Here is a 19185-nt window from a genome sequence, read left to right on the forward strand (position 1 = left end):
ATACATGTTTAAAACATTTGTTAAAGGTTTTTTAAGTTCAGCGAATTAACAAATAAAGTTATAGAAAGTCCCAAAATTACAGGACCCCATGCAGGAAGGTTTCTTGAACAAGATTATTTTGAGTGCTTTTCTTTAACTCAGGTGGTTTGGTTCTAGTCTCATGCCATCTGAAGAGAATGACATAGTTCTGGCCTGTGACTGCTCAATTTATTTTCCAAAATGTCTTTACTCCATATGGTTTTATCCACAGATTAAAGGTTTCTCACACATGCAGTGCTCTTGATATGATATGATATGATATGATATGGTATTTGTAACGCGCCTATACACAGGTGTTTCAAGGCGCGACGAGGCAGGGAGGGGAGGAACAAGGGGAGACAAAACAAACGATCCTACTAGGCCAGGTGTCATTCAGATCGCGCAAGTGCAGGGGTGGGGGAGGGGGGAAAAGTGCAAGGGGAAGGGGAGGGGGGGAAGTGCAGTAAAGGTAAGTGGCGTAAGTAATAAATAAAAAGAGAAGGTGTATTTTAAGAAACGATTGGGGGTATACTTGGAAGATATGCTCTATTTGAAATTCCTTATGAAGCAGAGCTTTTTAAACTTAATGTGGAATGACAATGGGAACAATTGGAGCTTGAGAAGGTCTTCAGAGACGTGATCAAAAGATCTGGTGTGCAACTTTGTTTCAAACTGCATCTAGGTGTCATATTCTATTTTTAGGTTGGTCCTTTGGTAAACCATTAAACTAGTCCAACTTTGACATCACAAGAACCTTCATGTTCTAGACAGGGAGGTGCCTGCAAAACAATTTTAGAAGAAAATGGAATTTAGTCACTATGACTGAAGCATGATGAGATAATGTGAGTTTGTGTAAAAAAACAACAACAAAAAACACCTAGATTCTTTACTTTCTTCACTGGGCTGGGATGTGGTCCCATTGCCATGAGTCAGATGTCGAAGAGGATGTTTACCTGACGATTTCCACAGATCAGGATCTCTGTGTTTTGTGGTTGAAACAAAGGTAGATTCCAGATATCCATTGATAGATTCTTGGCAGGCACTTCATTATGTGGCATGCCTTAGTAGTTATGTTGTAAAAGACAAAAACTTCCCCCTCAAAACTGAGGGCTGGGGGACTGCTACTCTGATGCGCAACCACACAAAATATTGCTCAAATGTTCAACCCAAGAACATCATTGTTGCAGGGTTATGCAAATGTAGACCCAGAATCCCTGATGAGCCTAACAAGTGGTATAACAACAGACAAGGTATTGGTTCAACCACTGCACATAGACCATTGATCAATCCTCTCCTTCATATGCAACTTTGTCAATAGGTATCAGTATTCTTTCCAATTTTTCACAAATGAAAGTTTGCAACAGATTCTTCATGTTCAAATTTAATTTCAATTAGTGATTAATATGCTCCTGCCAACGCGTGTTTTGACCTTACAGAACACAGGTCTTCTTCAGGACCAATGTATCACCTTTTAACATTACAATGATTAATAATAGTCAACATAAAATATACAAAATACAAAATCAACATAATTTACCAAGCACAATCCAAGTACAGAACACATGTACACAATATTATTCAAAAAGTGATCAGTGTTTGTTGTCAAAAATATAAATACAGCACAACAAGCGAATCAGGAAAGGTTTCGCATCCAGGGGATGAGGTGTCATTATCAACCATCGAGAAAGAAAAACAATAATACTACTGTAGTATCTTTACATCAGCTAAAAAAAAACTCATGAGTATTTACTACCCATTTCCCATTTTCTAATAAAAAACCTGTGAGCTCACATTACATCACCATGTCCAATGTGATTCATGATGATGAAGAGGGTCTTCAATTTGATCCTGGCAACCACCAGGAGCAAGTGGAGAGATTTTAGGGCTGTAGAGATGCAGTCCCTCTAATTGAGGCCAAAGATAAGTCTTGCAGTCCTATTTTAGATTAACTGAAGAGGGCGGAGGGAGGAAAGAGACAGGTTGAGGAAGAGGCCGTTGCAGTATTCCAGCCTGGAGAGAACCAGAGCTCTAGAGACATTAAGTTTAGGAGGGAAGGTGAGAAAAGGGAGTGTGCCTCTGAGGAGGTGAAGCGAAAGTTGGCCTTCTTGGCAAGCACAGAGACTAGAGGTAAGAAGGAGAGAGACGAGGCGAAGATGACACCCCATTTTCTAGCCTCTCATGAGTGTGAGGGGAGGAGGCCCAAGGAGGCCGGCCAGGGTGTAGGAGTGAAAGAAGGTGTGGGGGGTTCCAAATGAGAGGAGAAGTTGGAGATCAGGTGGAAAAAAGGGGCATGTTAAATGTTGAAATGCCATGGCTATAGGATAGAGACCTGAGGGACCCATTAAGTTGAGAGTGCGGTAGAGGAGAGAAAAAGGTCCAGTTGCACTTGGGAGGGTTGATTAGAAAGGAAAGAGGTCTGCCAATCCAGTGCCTGGTCCGTGATATCCAAGATGTCACAGAGCCAATTTATGAGGATGGAATGATTGACTGTGTAAAAGGCAGAGGACTGATCAAGGGGGCTGAGGGCAGAAGGGCAGTTGGAGTGAAGGTTTGAGAGCAGATGATTGTGAGTGTTCAGAAGTGCAGTTTCGTGCCTCTGACTGCTCTGAAGCCAGGCTGGTGGTCATAAAGGAAGCCAGCAGATTTAGTTTGATGGATTAGATGGGAGATGACCAACTTCTCCAAGAGTTTGCCCAAGAAGGGGGTAGTGGAGATAGGGTGGTAGTTAGGTGGGCAGGAAGGGTCAGCAAACAGCTGTTTTAGGAGGGGGTGCACAAGGGAGTGCATGATGGGTGAGGGGAAAGAGCCAGTGACAAAAGAGTAATTACAGAACTCAACCAAGGAGGGAGTGAGAGAGGCAATATTGTACTTGATAGTTCTAGAGAAGCAGTGAAGCACCTGCTTGGAGGAGACGTTCATAGACTTTCGCACCTAGAAACACTTGTGTACAGGCATGTTATAAATGCCATTTCATATCATATCATATCATAGAGCAGACTCTCCTGGTGACCTCAACCGGTGCCATGGGTGAGAAGGAGGAGAGAAGTAGGGAGGGAGGGGGGCCAGGGGAGGCCTGTATGCAGGTGGAGGAGGAAGGCTAGTGGGGGACATTTCTTTTCCAGCCCCCTGCATGCAACATCTTGGCTCAGGCCCTTGTGGCGTGGAGCCACAATTAATTTATAGGCATCCAGGTTTTATACAACATGGCTTCCAGGGATTTTGTTGTGTGCTGATGCCCATCAGCAGCTCCTGATGCCGCAGAATTGGTCTCTTCCAGCCTCTTACATCAGCTTGGCCCATGAGCAAGCATGTGAAGCCGGACCCCTACAAGGGCCAAGGCTGCCCTGATTGGGTTTCATTTCTTTTCCGCCTTCCTGCGTACAACATCTTGGCTCAGACCCTTGTGGCCTGGTGGAGCATCATTCATTCATTGGCATCCGGGCCTTCTACAACATGCCGCTGGGGATTTCGTTGTGTGCTGATGCACACCAGCAGCTATTGATGCTGTGTGATTGGTCCTTTCCTGCCTCTTACATCGGCTTGGCCTGTGAGCCACCAGGCAAGGCTGGCCCCCTCTAAGGGCCACCTACAAGGGCAAAGTCTTACCCTGTTTGGGCCTGTCTGGGCAAGGTAGGGCCTCCTGCCATTCCTGCTGCTCTGGAGTGCCCAGAAGTCATCATACCTCACATGTCATTCTGCTGATAAGCTCTCCCCCTCTTCTGTCCCTTGCTAAGTAGCCTGTATGTGGTAACCTTGACCCCCCCCGCTCTGTCCGATTTCCCGGCTCAGCATCCACTCCTCCCACCCCTGGAGGCAACCTTCCTGTCCCCTGGCTGTTGACCAATTTCAACTGCTTATCCCTTGATTCATCCTGCTCTGGCTCCCTGCAGCTCCTTAATAACTCATGTTACCCTCCACTGGGTCCCATCGTCTCTATTAGGTTTCTTTTCCATCTCGTTAGCCTGTCCATGAATCTTGTTCGTTGGCTCAGACTTCCTCATCTGCACTGCACCACATCGCACCACAAACTGTGTTTGTTCAAGCGGCTGTCTGACTTTATTACCTGTGCACATAGTACTGCACCAACTAACTTTTCTTCGTTGGCTCAGACTTCCTCATCTGCACTGCACCACATCGCACCACAAACTGTGTTTGTTCAAGCGGCTGTCTGACTTTATTACCTGTGCACATAGTACTGCACCAACTAACTTTTCTTTCTTCCAATACACACCCCGGTTTGGCAGGCATACTGTTTCCTTGCTGCTCTTTTCTGTACCTCGCACCATGCCTGCTATATGCTAACCACTAACTACTTAGCCAAATGCCTGTTAAGCTTACTGTTATGTTCTGTTCCTCTATTTAGTCAACAAGCTGGGCTGTTGATTCTACTGGTTATTCTTACTTCTTAAGCCATCCACCTTGTTTCTATTGCACTCAAATGCCAGCCTTTATTATTTAATCTTGAATGTCAAATGTATATGCTTTTTATGCTGCTGCCCTTCTCTAATGTTGGCTGTTTAACCATAAATGTTATATTTACCTTGATGCACTATATTAACTGGTGGCTCTTAAACTGCCAGGCTTTATCCTCTGATGTGAGCGTCGTAACGGAGCCGTACTGTAACATATTTTATGTATAATTGCTAGGACTCCTCCTGCACTGAATGTACCTATGGGTGCCACCCTCCTGTCTTGCCCCCATATTTGAAAATCCCAACAGGATGTTTATGAATCTATAGGCTCTTATTGTATTTTGTTGGCTTTTTTTTATTACTTGTGAATTTCAATTCTGTGTACTATTTGCAAAAAAAAACTGCTTTGTAAATTACTAGGCCTTTTCCTTACCAGCTTTCCTTTGATGCACACTTTATTGACTGCAACTGCTTATTGTGATTTGATCTTGGTCCCTGTTGCATTTGTTACCCTATTCCTCACTCCCCTTAATCTACTGTTACTGTTTCATTGTTGCTGCTGTATCCTCTTTGCCAGACTGGCTCCTAGTCCGCCTGGTGAGTTCCTTGTCCATTGTACAGTCCCTCCATCTCCTCTCCTCACTCCCTCTCCAACCCAGGACTGCCCATTACTGACACCTATGTCAATGCCTCCACCAGGCAGACTATTACTGACATCCTCTATAATGTCCCCTCTGCCGACCTATGGACTCTCCATATTATCTCTATTATCTCCCTCTTTTCTTCCTCACCCATTAATGGTGAAACCAAATGGAAAGTTGTCTTGGCACCCTTCTTTTCATCCAGGTGCATCATTAATGTAGACCTGAATGGCATTGATCTCAGCTCAACCTCCTCCTTCTTCACAGGCACCTTCTGTCCCTCATCAATGTCCTCCCTTCTCCTGCAATTCCTCTGCCTGCCACCCCTCTGGCCTCTTTGCCCCCACTGATGGGTTTACCTTGCCCCTGTATCCCACCTCGGAAAACCTTCAAAGGCGGCAACCAGATTCCCTTAGCTACCCTCTATTCTCGCTCTGCAATCAAACACTCCTCTGACATCTGTTACCTCCTTGAAGACTTTGGTGTCGATGTCCTTACTCTCACTGAGACGTGGCTCAACACCATCTCTGTAACTGGTTTTGACACTCTCCTTCCTGAGGGCTACAAGATCCTCTCTAAGGCCAAGTCTAACTGATCTATTGGCGGGGTGGCCCTTGTCTTTCCTGATTGGATCCCTGCTTCCATCATACTCACTCAATCCTACTCTTCCTTTGAATGTCTTGTCTGCAAGCTTTGCATCACTCCTTCCCTCTCGCTCACTCTCATTATCATCTACAGGACTCCTGGGCCAATCTCCCTTTCCTTTCAGTGTGGGCCGATCTCGCCTCTTCTCTCCGGACCTCTACTTCTAAGCTTCTCCTCCTCTGAGACTCCAATATTCACCTGGATTCACCTGATGCAACCACTTTACTCTTTTGCAATCTCTGTGACTGTCTTTCCCTCAAAATCCTTCCCTTAGCCCCAACCCACTCAGACGGGTACACCTTTGATGGCCTCATCTTAACTGATATTGCATTCCCTAACCCTATCACCACTGCTCTCTCCTCGTCTGACCATGTTCTCCTTTCCTCCCATCTGGAGCTCCGGGCTCCCCGGCTAAGCCTCTGCCCACTCTGCCACTCTCCCTCTCCATCATCCGACAGATGAAGCCAGGGTCATTAGCTGCTTTTGCCACCACCTTTATTCCCCCCGTTCCTACTATTCACTCTCATACTGACTCAACTCTTTCTAACCTTCACCTCTACATCTCAAACAACCTTGAAATCCTTGCCACTGCCACGAGGATCCACATGAAGCCTGCTACCAAGTGCAATAGTTGGTATGATTCTGTCCTTGCCTCGCTGAAACGCAAGTGCAAAGTTGTGGATCGAAAGTGGTTGGCTTCTAGCACATCCTCTGACACACTGGCCTGTCACCATCTACAAAGGCAATACAGACTGTCCATCCACTCCAAGAAACGTGCTCATATCCACGCCCACATCTCTGGGGCCAAAAACAACACAGCTGAACTTTTCAAAATCTGCTAGGAGCTCGCTAATCCTACTGCAGTCTCGACTTCCGCACTCCCGCCCAGGCTCTCTGCAAGACGTTGGCCTCCCATTTCACAACTAAAAATCAGAACATCTTGTTGACCTTGTGTTAGGCGGAAACCTGTGCAGTTCCCTCTGGGACCACTGCAAAAGATTTAGGACTACAGGTGTTTGGCAGTAAACCCACTTGGTAACAGTCTGTACCACACAAATTCACTTGGTAGCTGTGGCTGAGCAGTCAGACTCCCCTCAAGAAGAGTTAGGCAGTATGTGGAGTATACAAAATAGGGCAATTTACACAGTAGAACAAGCAAACACGGAACAAGGCTTCGGTGTAAAGATATATAGTTATTTATTTATAAAAACACATCTATGAAAACACACTGGCACTAATACGGTAAACACTTCAAGCACAAAAATCAATCCCCCTGACAATATTTCGACAAGTCTAGGTTCAACGGCACCACTTATTTGCAGACAAAGGTGAATACTTTAAACTAGATGGAATTCTAGTATTCGTTAGGATGAGAGAGAAAAGGCAGGGTATGAAATCAACTAGGTACCAACACTTTTACGAATAAATGCAATGCAGGGTCTACTGTAGATCGCAAAGTTCAGAGGCCAGGCCCACTCGGAGAGAGGCAAGGCGATGTGTCCAAAAAAAGTATCACAGTGGAAATGCACTTTGAGTATTTGTCGCAAATTGTTATAGGAAGATTGGACCAGTTCAGAACAGAGAGATGAGAAAGCTTGGAGGCGACCCAATGGAGAGGTGAGGATTCAGACACCTCACACTAACCGACACAAGGGAAGCCAGGCGGACACGGTACCTGGTTTGTGGAGAGACAGCTCCGGCGGGGGCAGTTGTTCCTGGTGGTGGATGCACGTTGGGTCTTTGCCAAGAGAAGAGATGATCTCGTCGTCGAAGGAAAGTTGAAGATCGTTGCACCACCAGGGAAGAGACCAGCTGCGGAGTGCTCCGTCACAAGGCACCACCTTTTGGTCACGGTACAGGGGTAGTGGCTATCCGGTTGCTGGGGTGCTCTGCACGGGCAATTCGACCACTACATCCTGGAACGAAGAAAAAGCAAAGGGGACTCTTTGTTCCCACCAGTTAGGGGAAGAGACTCTCCGGCGGGGAGATCTCCTCTGTCGTCGGGAAGTGGTGAGTCGGTTCAGCAGGGCTCCACCGGAGGTGTCGTCGTTGCAGGTCGGCTCAGCTTTACCCTCGTCAGATTCTTAGGTCCTGTGGCGACTTCTGAGGATCCAGTCCCAAAAGCCCTGCTTTTATGCAGAAAACCCCCATTCATTCAGCCTAGCTGCCACTCAAAACACGCTAAGTGGTGAGCGGGGTGGCTCACCACTTGGGCCAATCACACCAGAGTGCGACTTGAGTTGGCAAGGCAACTCAGTCCAGGGTGCCTAAACCCCCTCCCACGCCCCCTGTGGTACCCAGACAGAATGGCACCACTTTGGAGGGCCTCTGTGTAGAGGCCCGCCAAAAGTGGAACAAAGGGCTCAACCTTTGGTTTAGGAGTCACAGAGACAGACACAGATGCCATTTTAAAAACCGAGTTCTGGCAGAAAATACCAACCGATAGATTTATTTAAGATAAATAAACCGGTGGTATGTTAGAGATTAACGAGAAAAAGTATTAACCTCCAACAATGGGAAGAATCCCATAGGGTTATGTTCGGGGTCGAATATAACAAGTAGTTTCCACTGCCACCAGCCAAAACTCGATGAGGGGGGACGGGACAGTGCCCCCTTGAATAACAGACCCAGGAGTAATTGAATTACCCCTACTAGTACGTCCACAATAGGATGGTGTGTACTAGTTCTGTTAGTAAATTTAGGTCTAGTAAAGCCAATGGTGACTTTACATGCCCGGGGAGACAGTAGTCAGTCCCCGGGTATGGAGTCTATGATGGAGGTCCGCTAGGACGCCCCAGTGCTATGGCACAGAGGGTGCAGTGTAACACACATAGAAAAACATATGAGACCCTATGGGGTAAAAGACCCCATAGCCCAAAGAGCACATTGACATTCAAAGGAATTACACACATTCATGTCCAAGAGTGGGAAAAAAGAGTCTCACTCTTGGCAGGATGGAAAAAAACAAACTCCAGAAATCCAGCAAAGCTGTTGGGGGACTCACTAGGTTAGGAAATTCAGCCTAAACAGAGAATTATCCCTAACACTCGCCCCCCCAGACTAAGGGACAGGAGGATTTAATCCACTCCTGGATGAATATCATACCTCTAGTCGATGACATACATCCTAGAGAGACCATCAGCATTTTGGTGGTGACACCCTGACCTGTGCTCAATGGTGAAATCAAACCCTTGCAGGCAGATGGACCATCTCAGTAGTTTTGGGTTTTCCACTTTCATTTGCATTAACCATCTCAAGGGTTGGTGGTCAGTCTGAATGACAAAAGTAGAACCATACAAGTATGGCCTAAACTTCTTCAAAGCCCACACGATAGCAAAGCACTCTCTTTCGATTGTTGCCCACCTTGTTTCAGGATCCTTCAGCTTGCGGCTGATGAAGCAAACGGGGTGCTCCCTACCTTTCCCATCCAGTTGACTGAGTACGGCACCTATTCCTACCTTTGAAGCATCTGTCTGCACAATGAAAGTTTGGCGGTAATCAGGAGCTCTGAGTACTGGGGCTTGGCAAAGAGCCTTTTTCAGGTTTTCAAAAGCCTGATTGCACTCCTCGTTCCATCTAACCTTTTTAGGAAATTTGGGCGAGGAGATGACATTCAGTGGAGAAGCTATGGTCACATAGTTCTCGATGAAATTCCTGTAATACCCAGTGAGGCCTAGGAAGGCTCTCACCTGGGTCTGAGTAGTAGGTGTTGTCCAATTTTGCACAGCTTCAATCTTACTGAGCAAAGGCCTTATTTCTCCACCTCCTACCTCATGTCCAAGATAGACTACCTTACTCTGTCCAATTTGGCATTTACTCGCCTTTATGGTCAGATTGGCTCGTCCAAGAGCCTGCAAAACATCTTTCAGGTGGGATACATGCTCTTCCCAGGAATTGCTGAACACTGCTATGTCATCCAAGTATGCCATGCAGAAGTCCTCCATCCCATTCAGAACCTGGTTTACCATCCGTTGAAATGTAGCAGGTGCATTCTTCAATCCGAAAGGCATTACCTTAAACTGGTATAAGCCAACGGGGGTAGAAAATGCAGTTTTCTCCTTGGCATGGTCTGTCAAGGCTATTTGCCAATAGCCTGACGTCAAGTCAAATGTGCTAGAAGCAACGCTCCCACATCAGGTCTTGAGACATACGCTTTGAGTCGGTTGGTGTGGAAGACTGTCGGAGCCTCCTTGGGATTGTCCAAGTCCACCAGATAGTTGACCTCTCCGAGTTTACCCACAACTCTGAAGGGTCCCATCCATTTGTCTTGCAAGGCCCTCTGCCTTGTTGGGACCATAACGAGAACAAGCTGGTCTTGAGCGAACTCAACCATGTTAGCCTTTTGATCGTGCCAGTGCTTGACCAATGCTTGTCCAGCTTTCAAGTTATCGCTTGCTTCTGTCATCATGTGCGACATTCTCCTCCGGAGATCTATCACGTAGTCAGTCACTCTGACTGGCTTGGGGGAAGGAGCACTCTCCAACCCCACCTTAATCAGGGCCAATGGACCTCTGACGGGATGACCATAGAGAAGCTCGAAGGGAGAATAACCTACTCGCTCCTGAGGGACTTCTCTATAAGCAAATAGAAGGCATGGCCGTAGAAGGTCCCACTTACGCTTAAGGGGTTCCTCTAAAGCACCTATCATGCTCTTCATGGTTCGGTTGAACCGTTCTACCAACCCATTTGTTTGTGGGTGGTAAGCTGTTGAGAACTTGTAAGTAACTCCACAGGTTTTCCACATGGCTTTCATGTAGTGGGACATACAGTTTGACCCCCTGTCAGAGATTACTTCCTTAGGAAACCCGACCCTAGTAAAAATACCAAGGAGGGCCTTAGCCACAGCCGGAGCTGTAGCAGTCCTCATAGGAATGGCCTCAGGATACCTAGTAGCATGGTCTACTACAACAAGTATAAACCTGTTGCCTGAGGAGGTTGGAGGATCAAGGGGACCAACAATGTCAATCCCTACTCTCTCAAATAGGACTCCCACGACTGGGAGAGGCACTAAAGGTGCTACATTCTTGGAGCCAACCTTACCAGAGGTCTGGCAGGTGTGGCAGCTCCTGCAGTGTTTTTCTACTTCGGCCCCCATCTTCGGCCAATAAAAGTAGAGTGAGAGCCTTTCCTTAGTCTTCTTGAAACTCAAGTGACCAGCCAAAGGAATCTCGTGGGCTAACTTCAAGAACTGTGGTCTGTTCTCTTGGGGTACTACAAGTCATTTGTAGTCTCCAGGTGCAGACTTGGTCGGTTCACTGTAGAAGAGGCCATCTTCCCAGTGCAACCTGTATTTCCCAGGCTCTTGCCTTTCAGCCTGAGCTTCTGCCTGGTGGCGAAGACCTTCCAGAGTTGGACATTCTCTCTGTCCCTTACTGAAGTCTGCCCTGCTAGGTCCACCTTCTGCCAGTAAAGACTGCAGCTCAGGATAGTCAACAGGATCCAGATCTCCAATGAGTTCCTGGCCTTCCATTAGCTCTTCGTCAGAGTCTAATTCTACCACACAGGGTTGTACCTCCCTCTCAGCCTCAGCTGGAGGTGGAGTTACGGGTGTAACTTTGGACAACCGCGGGGAAGTCCTTGTTGGCTGCACTGGAATGCTGGTGGCTGGTTTCGGGGTAGAAGTCTTAGGTTTCCCTGTCGCTTCTGATTTCTTCGAGACAGCGGCCGACAATTCCAGTGGAGCAGGAGTGATTTCTTTCTTCATCATCTCCTGGAGAGTACCGCGCATGGTCCTCTCTCTTGCAGGTCTGGTTAGCTCCTGTAACCATTTATTAGGAGGTCTGGGGGTATGTGATACAACTCCGAGAATTTTCAAGTCGTTACCCAACAGAACGCGTCCTGGTACCTCACTCTGTATGCTGACAGGGATCTTCACAGTCATGTCGTTACACTGGATGAGAACTGGTAATTGGGGAAGAATCTGCACAGGCCCTCCAGCTAACTTGGTGAGGCGTTTGGGTGCCTTAGCAACATCCTCAGCCTGAAAAAATGATTTATCCACCACAGTTATGCTGGCCCCAGTGTCCCTAATGGCCGGAGTCTCCTGACCATTCACCTGGACACTGTCCTTATAATACTCTTTAGTATTATCGGGGATAGAATTATAGACGTCTAAATTCTGCTGTTCCCACAACCCTAGAGATACTAAAGAAACGCTGGCTGAGACTCCAATGGGTTCATCAGCTAGCAGTAGAAAGTTTCCACTTGCCATTTGGACTTCCTCCTCTGGAGCGAAGGCTAAGGAGACAAGCTGGACCCCAGAAGGTTTACCCTTACATCTGGGATCTCCTTTCACGTGGTCAGTCGAGCCACAAACACAGCATTTACCGAATGCTTTCTGGAATGGTGGCTTGTTCTGGCCTCCTTCCGGTTTGGCACCAGAAGACACACTATTCTGCTGCAGTTTTCCTTGTGGCTTACCCTTCTGGTTTTGTTTGGGGCCCTCTTTGGAATTTCAGTTATTTGAATTCTCTTTTGAGTCTTTTGTAGGCTGTTTTCCCTCATCCTTTTTCTGAGTTGCCCCATAATCCTTATGAGTAGCCCTGTTGGCAACCCACAAGTCAGCAGCCTTAGCTAGCTCCCTGGAATCCAATTCCTTCGAATCAGCCAAGTGCTGTCTGAGCTCCGGAGAACAGGCATCATAAATGGACTCCAACATAAAAAGATTCTTCATACCCTCATAAGTGTTCACTTTGTAACCCTTAATCCATCCCTCTAAGTTTTTCAACCCTTCACTCACCCAGGTAGCCCAAGGGGTACAATCATGCTTTTTGGGGTTCTAAACCTCTTAAGATACAGGGAAGGGGTCTTCCCGAATCTAGCTATCAAAGCTAGTTTCACACTTTCGTAATCCTTCTTATCCGCCTCCCCCAACTCCATTACCACATCAGTCGCAACAGGGGGGAGCCTAGAGAACAACCAGGGAAGTAGATCATTCCCAGTGAGGTCCTGGAGCCCATGATTGTACTCAAACAGTTTTAACCAATCCAAAACATCCAATCTCGGTTCATACATACCCACTAATTCCTTCGGCATCTGGGGTCTTTTGGGACTGGAGCTTCTAGAGGAACCAGAGGAGAGAGAAGCATTTTCCACAGACAACTTTTTCATCTCTAACTCGTGATTAAGTTCTATTTCTATGAGTCTTAACTCAGCTTGCTTCTGGTCAGCCTGGGCATTCATCCGTCTGAACTCGAGCTCTTGGTTTCTTTCAGATTGAGCCAAGATCCGTTTGTATTCTAATTCGAGCTTCATTTTTTCAAGTTCAAAATAAGCAGGGTTACATGTGGGTCCTGATATGGGCCCCATAGGTACAATAGGTAAGGCAGACAGAGGCTCAGAGTGGCTAACTTCATTAGGTTCACTTTCCTCTTCTGACTCATTATCAAGACTTTGATTCAGATCAATACCACTACTGTTTTCTACATTCGCTGGAGAAGTTGGTTCCTCTGAACCAGGACCCAAGCTTTGGTTTTCCAGCAATCTCGCTATCAGTTCCACTTTCTTGCCTGTTACAGAAAGATTTTCTTGTCTACAGAGGGCTCGTAAACTCTCAGTATTTTCACCTGACAAGGATTCTTGACTGTAAACTTCCATAGTAGACATGTTTTTGAAAGTTACTTTTCAGTGCTAAGCTTTGTGGTTAGTTATCCTAAAGTGTTGAAAAGCACTCTAAACTGTATACTCGATACAAATCCCACCGCTGTACACCAGTGTTAGGCCGAAACCTGTGCAGTTCCCTCTGGGACCACTGCAAAAGATTTAGGACTACAGGTGTTTGGCAGTAAACCCACTTGGTAGCAGTCTGTACCATACAGATTCACTTGGTAGCTGTGGCTGAGCAGTCAGACTCCCCTCAAGAAGAGTTAGGCAGTATGTGGAGGATATAAAATAGGGCAATTTACACAGTAGAACAAGCGAACACGGAACAAGTCTTCGGTGTAAAGATATATAGTTATTTATTTATAAAAACACATCTATGAAAACACACTGGCACTAATACGGTAAACACTTCAAGCACAATTACTATAAGAAAAATCAATCCCCCTAACAATAGTTCGACAAGTCTAGGTTCAACAGCACCACTTATTTGCAGACAGAGGTGAATGCTTTAACCTAGATGGCACTCTAGTATTCGTTAGGACGGGAGAGAAAAGGCAGGGTATGAAAACAACTCGGTACCAACACTTTTACGAACAAATGCAAGGCAAGTAAGGCAGGGTCTACTGTAGATCGCAAAGTTCAGAGGCCAGGCCCACTCGGAGAGAGGCAAGGCGATGTGTCCAAAAAAAGTATCACAGTGGAAATGCATTTCGAGTCTTTGTCGCAAATTGTTATAGGAAGATTGGACCAGTTCAGAACAGAGAGATGAGAAAGCTTGGAGGCGACCCAATGGAGAGGCGAGGATTCAGACACCTCACACTAACTGACACAAGGGAAGCCAGGCGGACACAGTACCTGGTTTGTGGAGAGACAGCTCCGGCGGGGGCAGTTGTTCCTGGTGGTGGATGCACGTCGGGTCTTTGCCAAGAGAAGAGATGATCTCGTCGTCGAAGGAAAGTTGAAGATCGTTGCACCACCAGGGAAGAGACCAGCCGCAGAGTGCTCCGTCACAAGGCACCACCTTTTGGTCGCGGTACAGGGGTAGTGGCTATCCGATTGCCGGGGTGATCTGCACGGGCAATTCGACCACTACGTCCTGGAACAAAGTAAAAGCAAAGGGGACTGGTTGTTCCCACCAGTCAGGGGAAGAGACTCTCCGGCGGGGAGATCTCCTCTGTCGTCGGGAAGTGGTGAGTCGGTTCAGCAGGGCTCCACCGGAGGTGTCGTCGTTGCAGGTCAGCTCAGCTTTACCCTTGTCGGATTTTTAGGTCCTGTGGCGACTTCTGAGGATCCAGTCCCAAAAGCCCTGCTTTTATGCAGAAAATCCCCATTCATTCAGCCTAGCTGTCACTCAAAACACGCTAAGTGGTGAGCGGGGTGGCTCACCACTTGGGCCAATCACACCAGAGTGCGACTTGAGTTGGCAAGGCAACTCAGTCCAGGGTGCCTAAACCCCCTCCCACACCCCCTGTGGTACCCAGACAGAATGGCACCACTTTGGAGGGCCTCTGTGTAGAGGCCCGCCAAAAGTGGAACAAAGGGCTCAACCTTTGGTTTAGGAGTCACAGAGACGGACACAGACGCCATTTTAAAAATCGAGTTCTGGCAGAAAATACCAACCGATAGATTTATTTAAGATAAATAAACCGATGGTATGTTTGAGATTAACGAGAAAAAGTATTAACCTCCAACAATGGGAAGAATCCCATAGGGTTATATTCGGGGTCGAATATAACAAGTAGTTTCCACTGCCACCAGCCAAAACTCGACGAAGGGGGACGGGACAGTGCCCCCTTGAATAACAGACCCAGGAGTAATCGAATTACCCCTACTAGTACGTCCACAATAGGATGGTGTGTACTAGTTCTGTTAATAAATTTAGGTCTAGTAAAGCCAATGGTGACTTCACATGCCCGGGGAGACAGTAGTCAGTCCCCGGGTATGGAGTCTATGATGGAGGTCGGCTAGGACGCCCCAGTGCTATGGCACGGAGGGTGCGGTGTAACACACAAAGAAAAACATATGAGACCCTATGGGGTAAAAGACCCCATAGCCCGAAGGACACATTGACATTCAAAGGAATTACACACATTCATGTCCAAGAGTGGGAAAAAAGAGTCTCACTCTTGGCAGGATGGAAAAAAACAAACTCCAGAAATCCAGCAAAGCTGCTGGTGGACTCACTAGGTTAGGAAATTCAGCCTAAACAGAGAATTCTCCCTAACACCTTGCAACTCAAACCTGCTTTTAACCCCCTCCCACTCATTGTATCTCGCTCTTGGAACTAGGATCCTTCTTGGAAAAAAATACCCACTGTCTTATTTATTTTCACAAAACATTCTTAAGCGTTTAGTGTTGAACAGTATTACCTTGTATGTGAAGATCAATGGACTCTATGACCCCCACCCAGTCTCAGTTTTTTACTATTCATTCTGTGAATACAGCTCTTTCTTATATCTACAATGTCATCACGACTGCCAAACATCGCAAACTGCAAAACATTTGTCCACCTGAATCACTCCTCTACCTACAAAATGTAACCAGCCCCCATCTGCTTACCCTCTCTTACATTGGCATACATCAACTTGTCCTCAACTGGATCCGGTTCTACCTATCAGACTGTCCGGTTCTACCTATCAGACCACTCCTTCTCCATGTCATGTAACACCAGCACCATTTGTAGGTTTGCATTACTGTGTTCGCTAAACCAGAGAAATATGTATGTGGCTAACTATACATCTTTTGCAAAACCACTGCATGAATTAGTGAAACACAATTTCTGTGCATCAGACTTGAAACTTAAACACACAAGCATTCTGCAATATATTTGTAATCTAAAAATTCAAAGCACTCCTATTCACATAGTAATACTGATAAGGATTTAGAAGTAATTTTAATTCCTATTCAAAAGGATTTCATATACACAGTTTGTAACTATGGTGAGACACAACCAATAGAATATTGCTCACATGTTTACACAATACCAGAATAAAAGTGTACTCCAGAAGAGAAGATCTTAACAACAGTACACGTTATAGTACAAAAAGAAAGGTCTCCAGTAGCCAATAAAAATGTACACCTTAATACTAGTTCATCTGGAAGCAGCAACATACTTGCATATCTTGAATGTTAAACCACAAAATACTAGATGGATTCAGAGTGCTGCTACTCGGCCCACACCTGAAGTAGTGTACCAATACAAACCGGAGTTGGTGTAAATGTGTCATCTTCCACGCTGGATATTTTCTGAAGTTTTGTATACTGTGATGTCTTGGCATTGCAGCTATTGGCAGAATATCTACTTAATAAGCTGCATGTGCTTCTGTTAAGGGTCACTGCAACCATAAAAATACCAAGACACCAAAACAAAATACTTAGGAGATACATAATGCCATAAAGTTACATAGTATTCTAATTGCTCCAGCAGGTGGTTTTGCACAAGTCCACACTTATTATCTCTGAATAAGAATGCATAGTAAAGGAATAGAACTTCTACCTGCAATGGTGGCTACAAAATAGTTGTACAGCTTCTAAAAGTAAACCAATAGTATCTAAATGCCTTTAGCAGAATGCTTTGCAAATGAAAGAGGTAAATCATCTAGTTAAAGCACATGGAACAATTATATGCACACAGCTGCTAACACAATAGCATACTTGTCTGCAAAACATCATACAACAAGATCTGTGGTATCCGCTTTAATGCACTCCACATCACACATCGATGAGGACATTAAAGCCTGCCTTGATGCAAGCAGTCCTTACTCGAAATGAATCACTAGTACACATAACTACTGCTTGAAAGACAACAGAGTACTACTGACAATTAGACAATTTCTAAAATAATGGAGACCCTCTAAAAAGGGTGCTTACAGACAAGCCGGCCAAAAATAATCTCTGCTGCTCACACCAGAAAGGCTACTGCCCACTTTAGGATATTTGCAACTACTGAGATTTTTGGACAAATATTGACTGTAAGAGATGAGAAAACATGTACAAGAGTACATTGCTAGTTTCTCAATAGGCTTGTAAAACACTTTGGATCATACCAGTAAGCCAAAAGTATCTCCTTGATTGAGGGTAGCAATACCATTTGCTACCATGTTCAAGGATCACATTGGTCCCTTGATAGCAGTTAACAAATACAAACACTTGTTGCTTGTGGTAGATTCATTTCCTAGATTAACCTGGATCATCCCACAGAGGAAGGCTGACTGTAAATAAGTCATAAAGGATGTGTGATCTTGAGTAGCAATGTAAGAACCTAACACACTCCAAGCTGACAATGAACCAGCCTTGCTGGGGATGTACTTTGCAATTCTCAAACCCATTGTGGACTCAAGCCAATGGGATTGCTGAGACAGGGAATGGGATTATAAAACAGACCCTGACTAAATGCATCCTTTCCTCTGGAGGTAACTGGATGGATCAATTGCATTTACTAATGAAGCATACAAATAATTGACTAAACCAATCACAATGTCACTGTAAAACACCATTTAAAATGCAATTTTACATGCCAATGTATGTGTCTGATTTATACATTCCTTTCAATTCCCATAACAGGTCAGAAAATCTACTTTTCACCACACTAATGAGAGGTTTCAGAAAGGTGGAGAAAGAGCTCCAGGCTGAAAATAGCCTTAGCAAGGAGGGCACAGGGTTCTTGAGAAATGTAATGACAGCAAGACAATGAGCCCTAATTACAGGCAACCAGGGCTGGTTATCAAATGCTTTTGGATACAGAACACCAGTCCTTCCAGCTGTGCTCCTAAAGAAAGGAACACAGCAGGGTTCAATGGACCACCTGATACCAGCCCAAGATGGTTATGGGCCTGTACACAAAAGACACTGGCTTAACAGGGGCCCCCGCAGCCCCTGCCATGCGGGGGGGCCCGCAACCACATCTTCTGGAAGGGGGCCCCACTTGGAGTAAAAAAAAACATTTTTTTTTGCAATTATATTTTTTCTTTTTACATTTTCTTTGTGAATTCATTCTGCATTTCTAAAGAAATTATTTCTGTAACAGAAATAATTTCTTTATGAAGGCCTAGTGAATACAAAAAGTCCAGTGGCTACCCCCACCCCATGACATGAAGACCCTAGGCTGGAGGCATCCATGTCATGGGGTGGGGAAGCCCTATGACTTCAAAAATAAATAGTTTATTTTTGAAGTCACTCTGCCTTCATAAAGAAATTATTTCCGTTATGGCTCAGTCCTTAACGGAAATAATTTCTTTATGAAGTCAGAGTGACTTCAAAAAGAAACAATGGGCCTCATTACGAGCATGGCGGTAGCTACCGCCATGCTCGCTACAGGCACCGCCTCCCGCGATTGGGCAATAACCAGCACATAACAAGATGAATGGGCCGATAATTGCCCATTCGCGGGTGGTGGTATTGCCAGGCTCCCGATCCCCATCGGAGCAGAATGGGGGGGGGCATGGTTGCGCCGGCACCGTTGATAACGGTGCCGGCGCAATTATGAGTTATGCTCGTGGGTGCCGCACAGCCCACCAGGTAAAACCTGGTGGGCTGTCAGGAACCTGCGAGCAGAACTCGTAATGCGGCGGGACGGTATGAACGTTGCCGGTGCCTTACCGGCACCGTTCATACCATCACCGCCAGGGTCCTTATGAGGCCCAAGGTATTTTTGAAGTATTATGGCTCCCCTCAACCCATGACGTGTGCGTGTGTGAGTGTATGGCGAAAGAGTGCACACAAATGTATGGGTGGTTGGGTATGCGTGTGTGCGTGTACAGTGAAAGGATGCACACTTAAATGTATGGGTGGCTGCCTGGGTGTGCCTGTATGGTGAAAGTGTCCACACTTAAATGTATAGGTGACTGTCTGTGTGAGGGTATGGTGAA

The sequence above is a fragment of the Ambystoma mexicanum genome, chromosome 5q, assembly GCF_040938575.1.
Source record: "Ambystoma mexicanum isolate Mex_15411 chromosome 5q, UKY_AmexF1_1, whole genome shotgun sequence".
Taxonomy (NCBI): Eukaryota; Metazoa; Chordata; class Amphibia; order Caudata; family Ambystomatidae; genus Ambystoma; species Ambystoma mexicanum.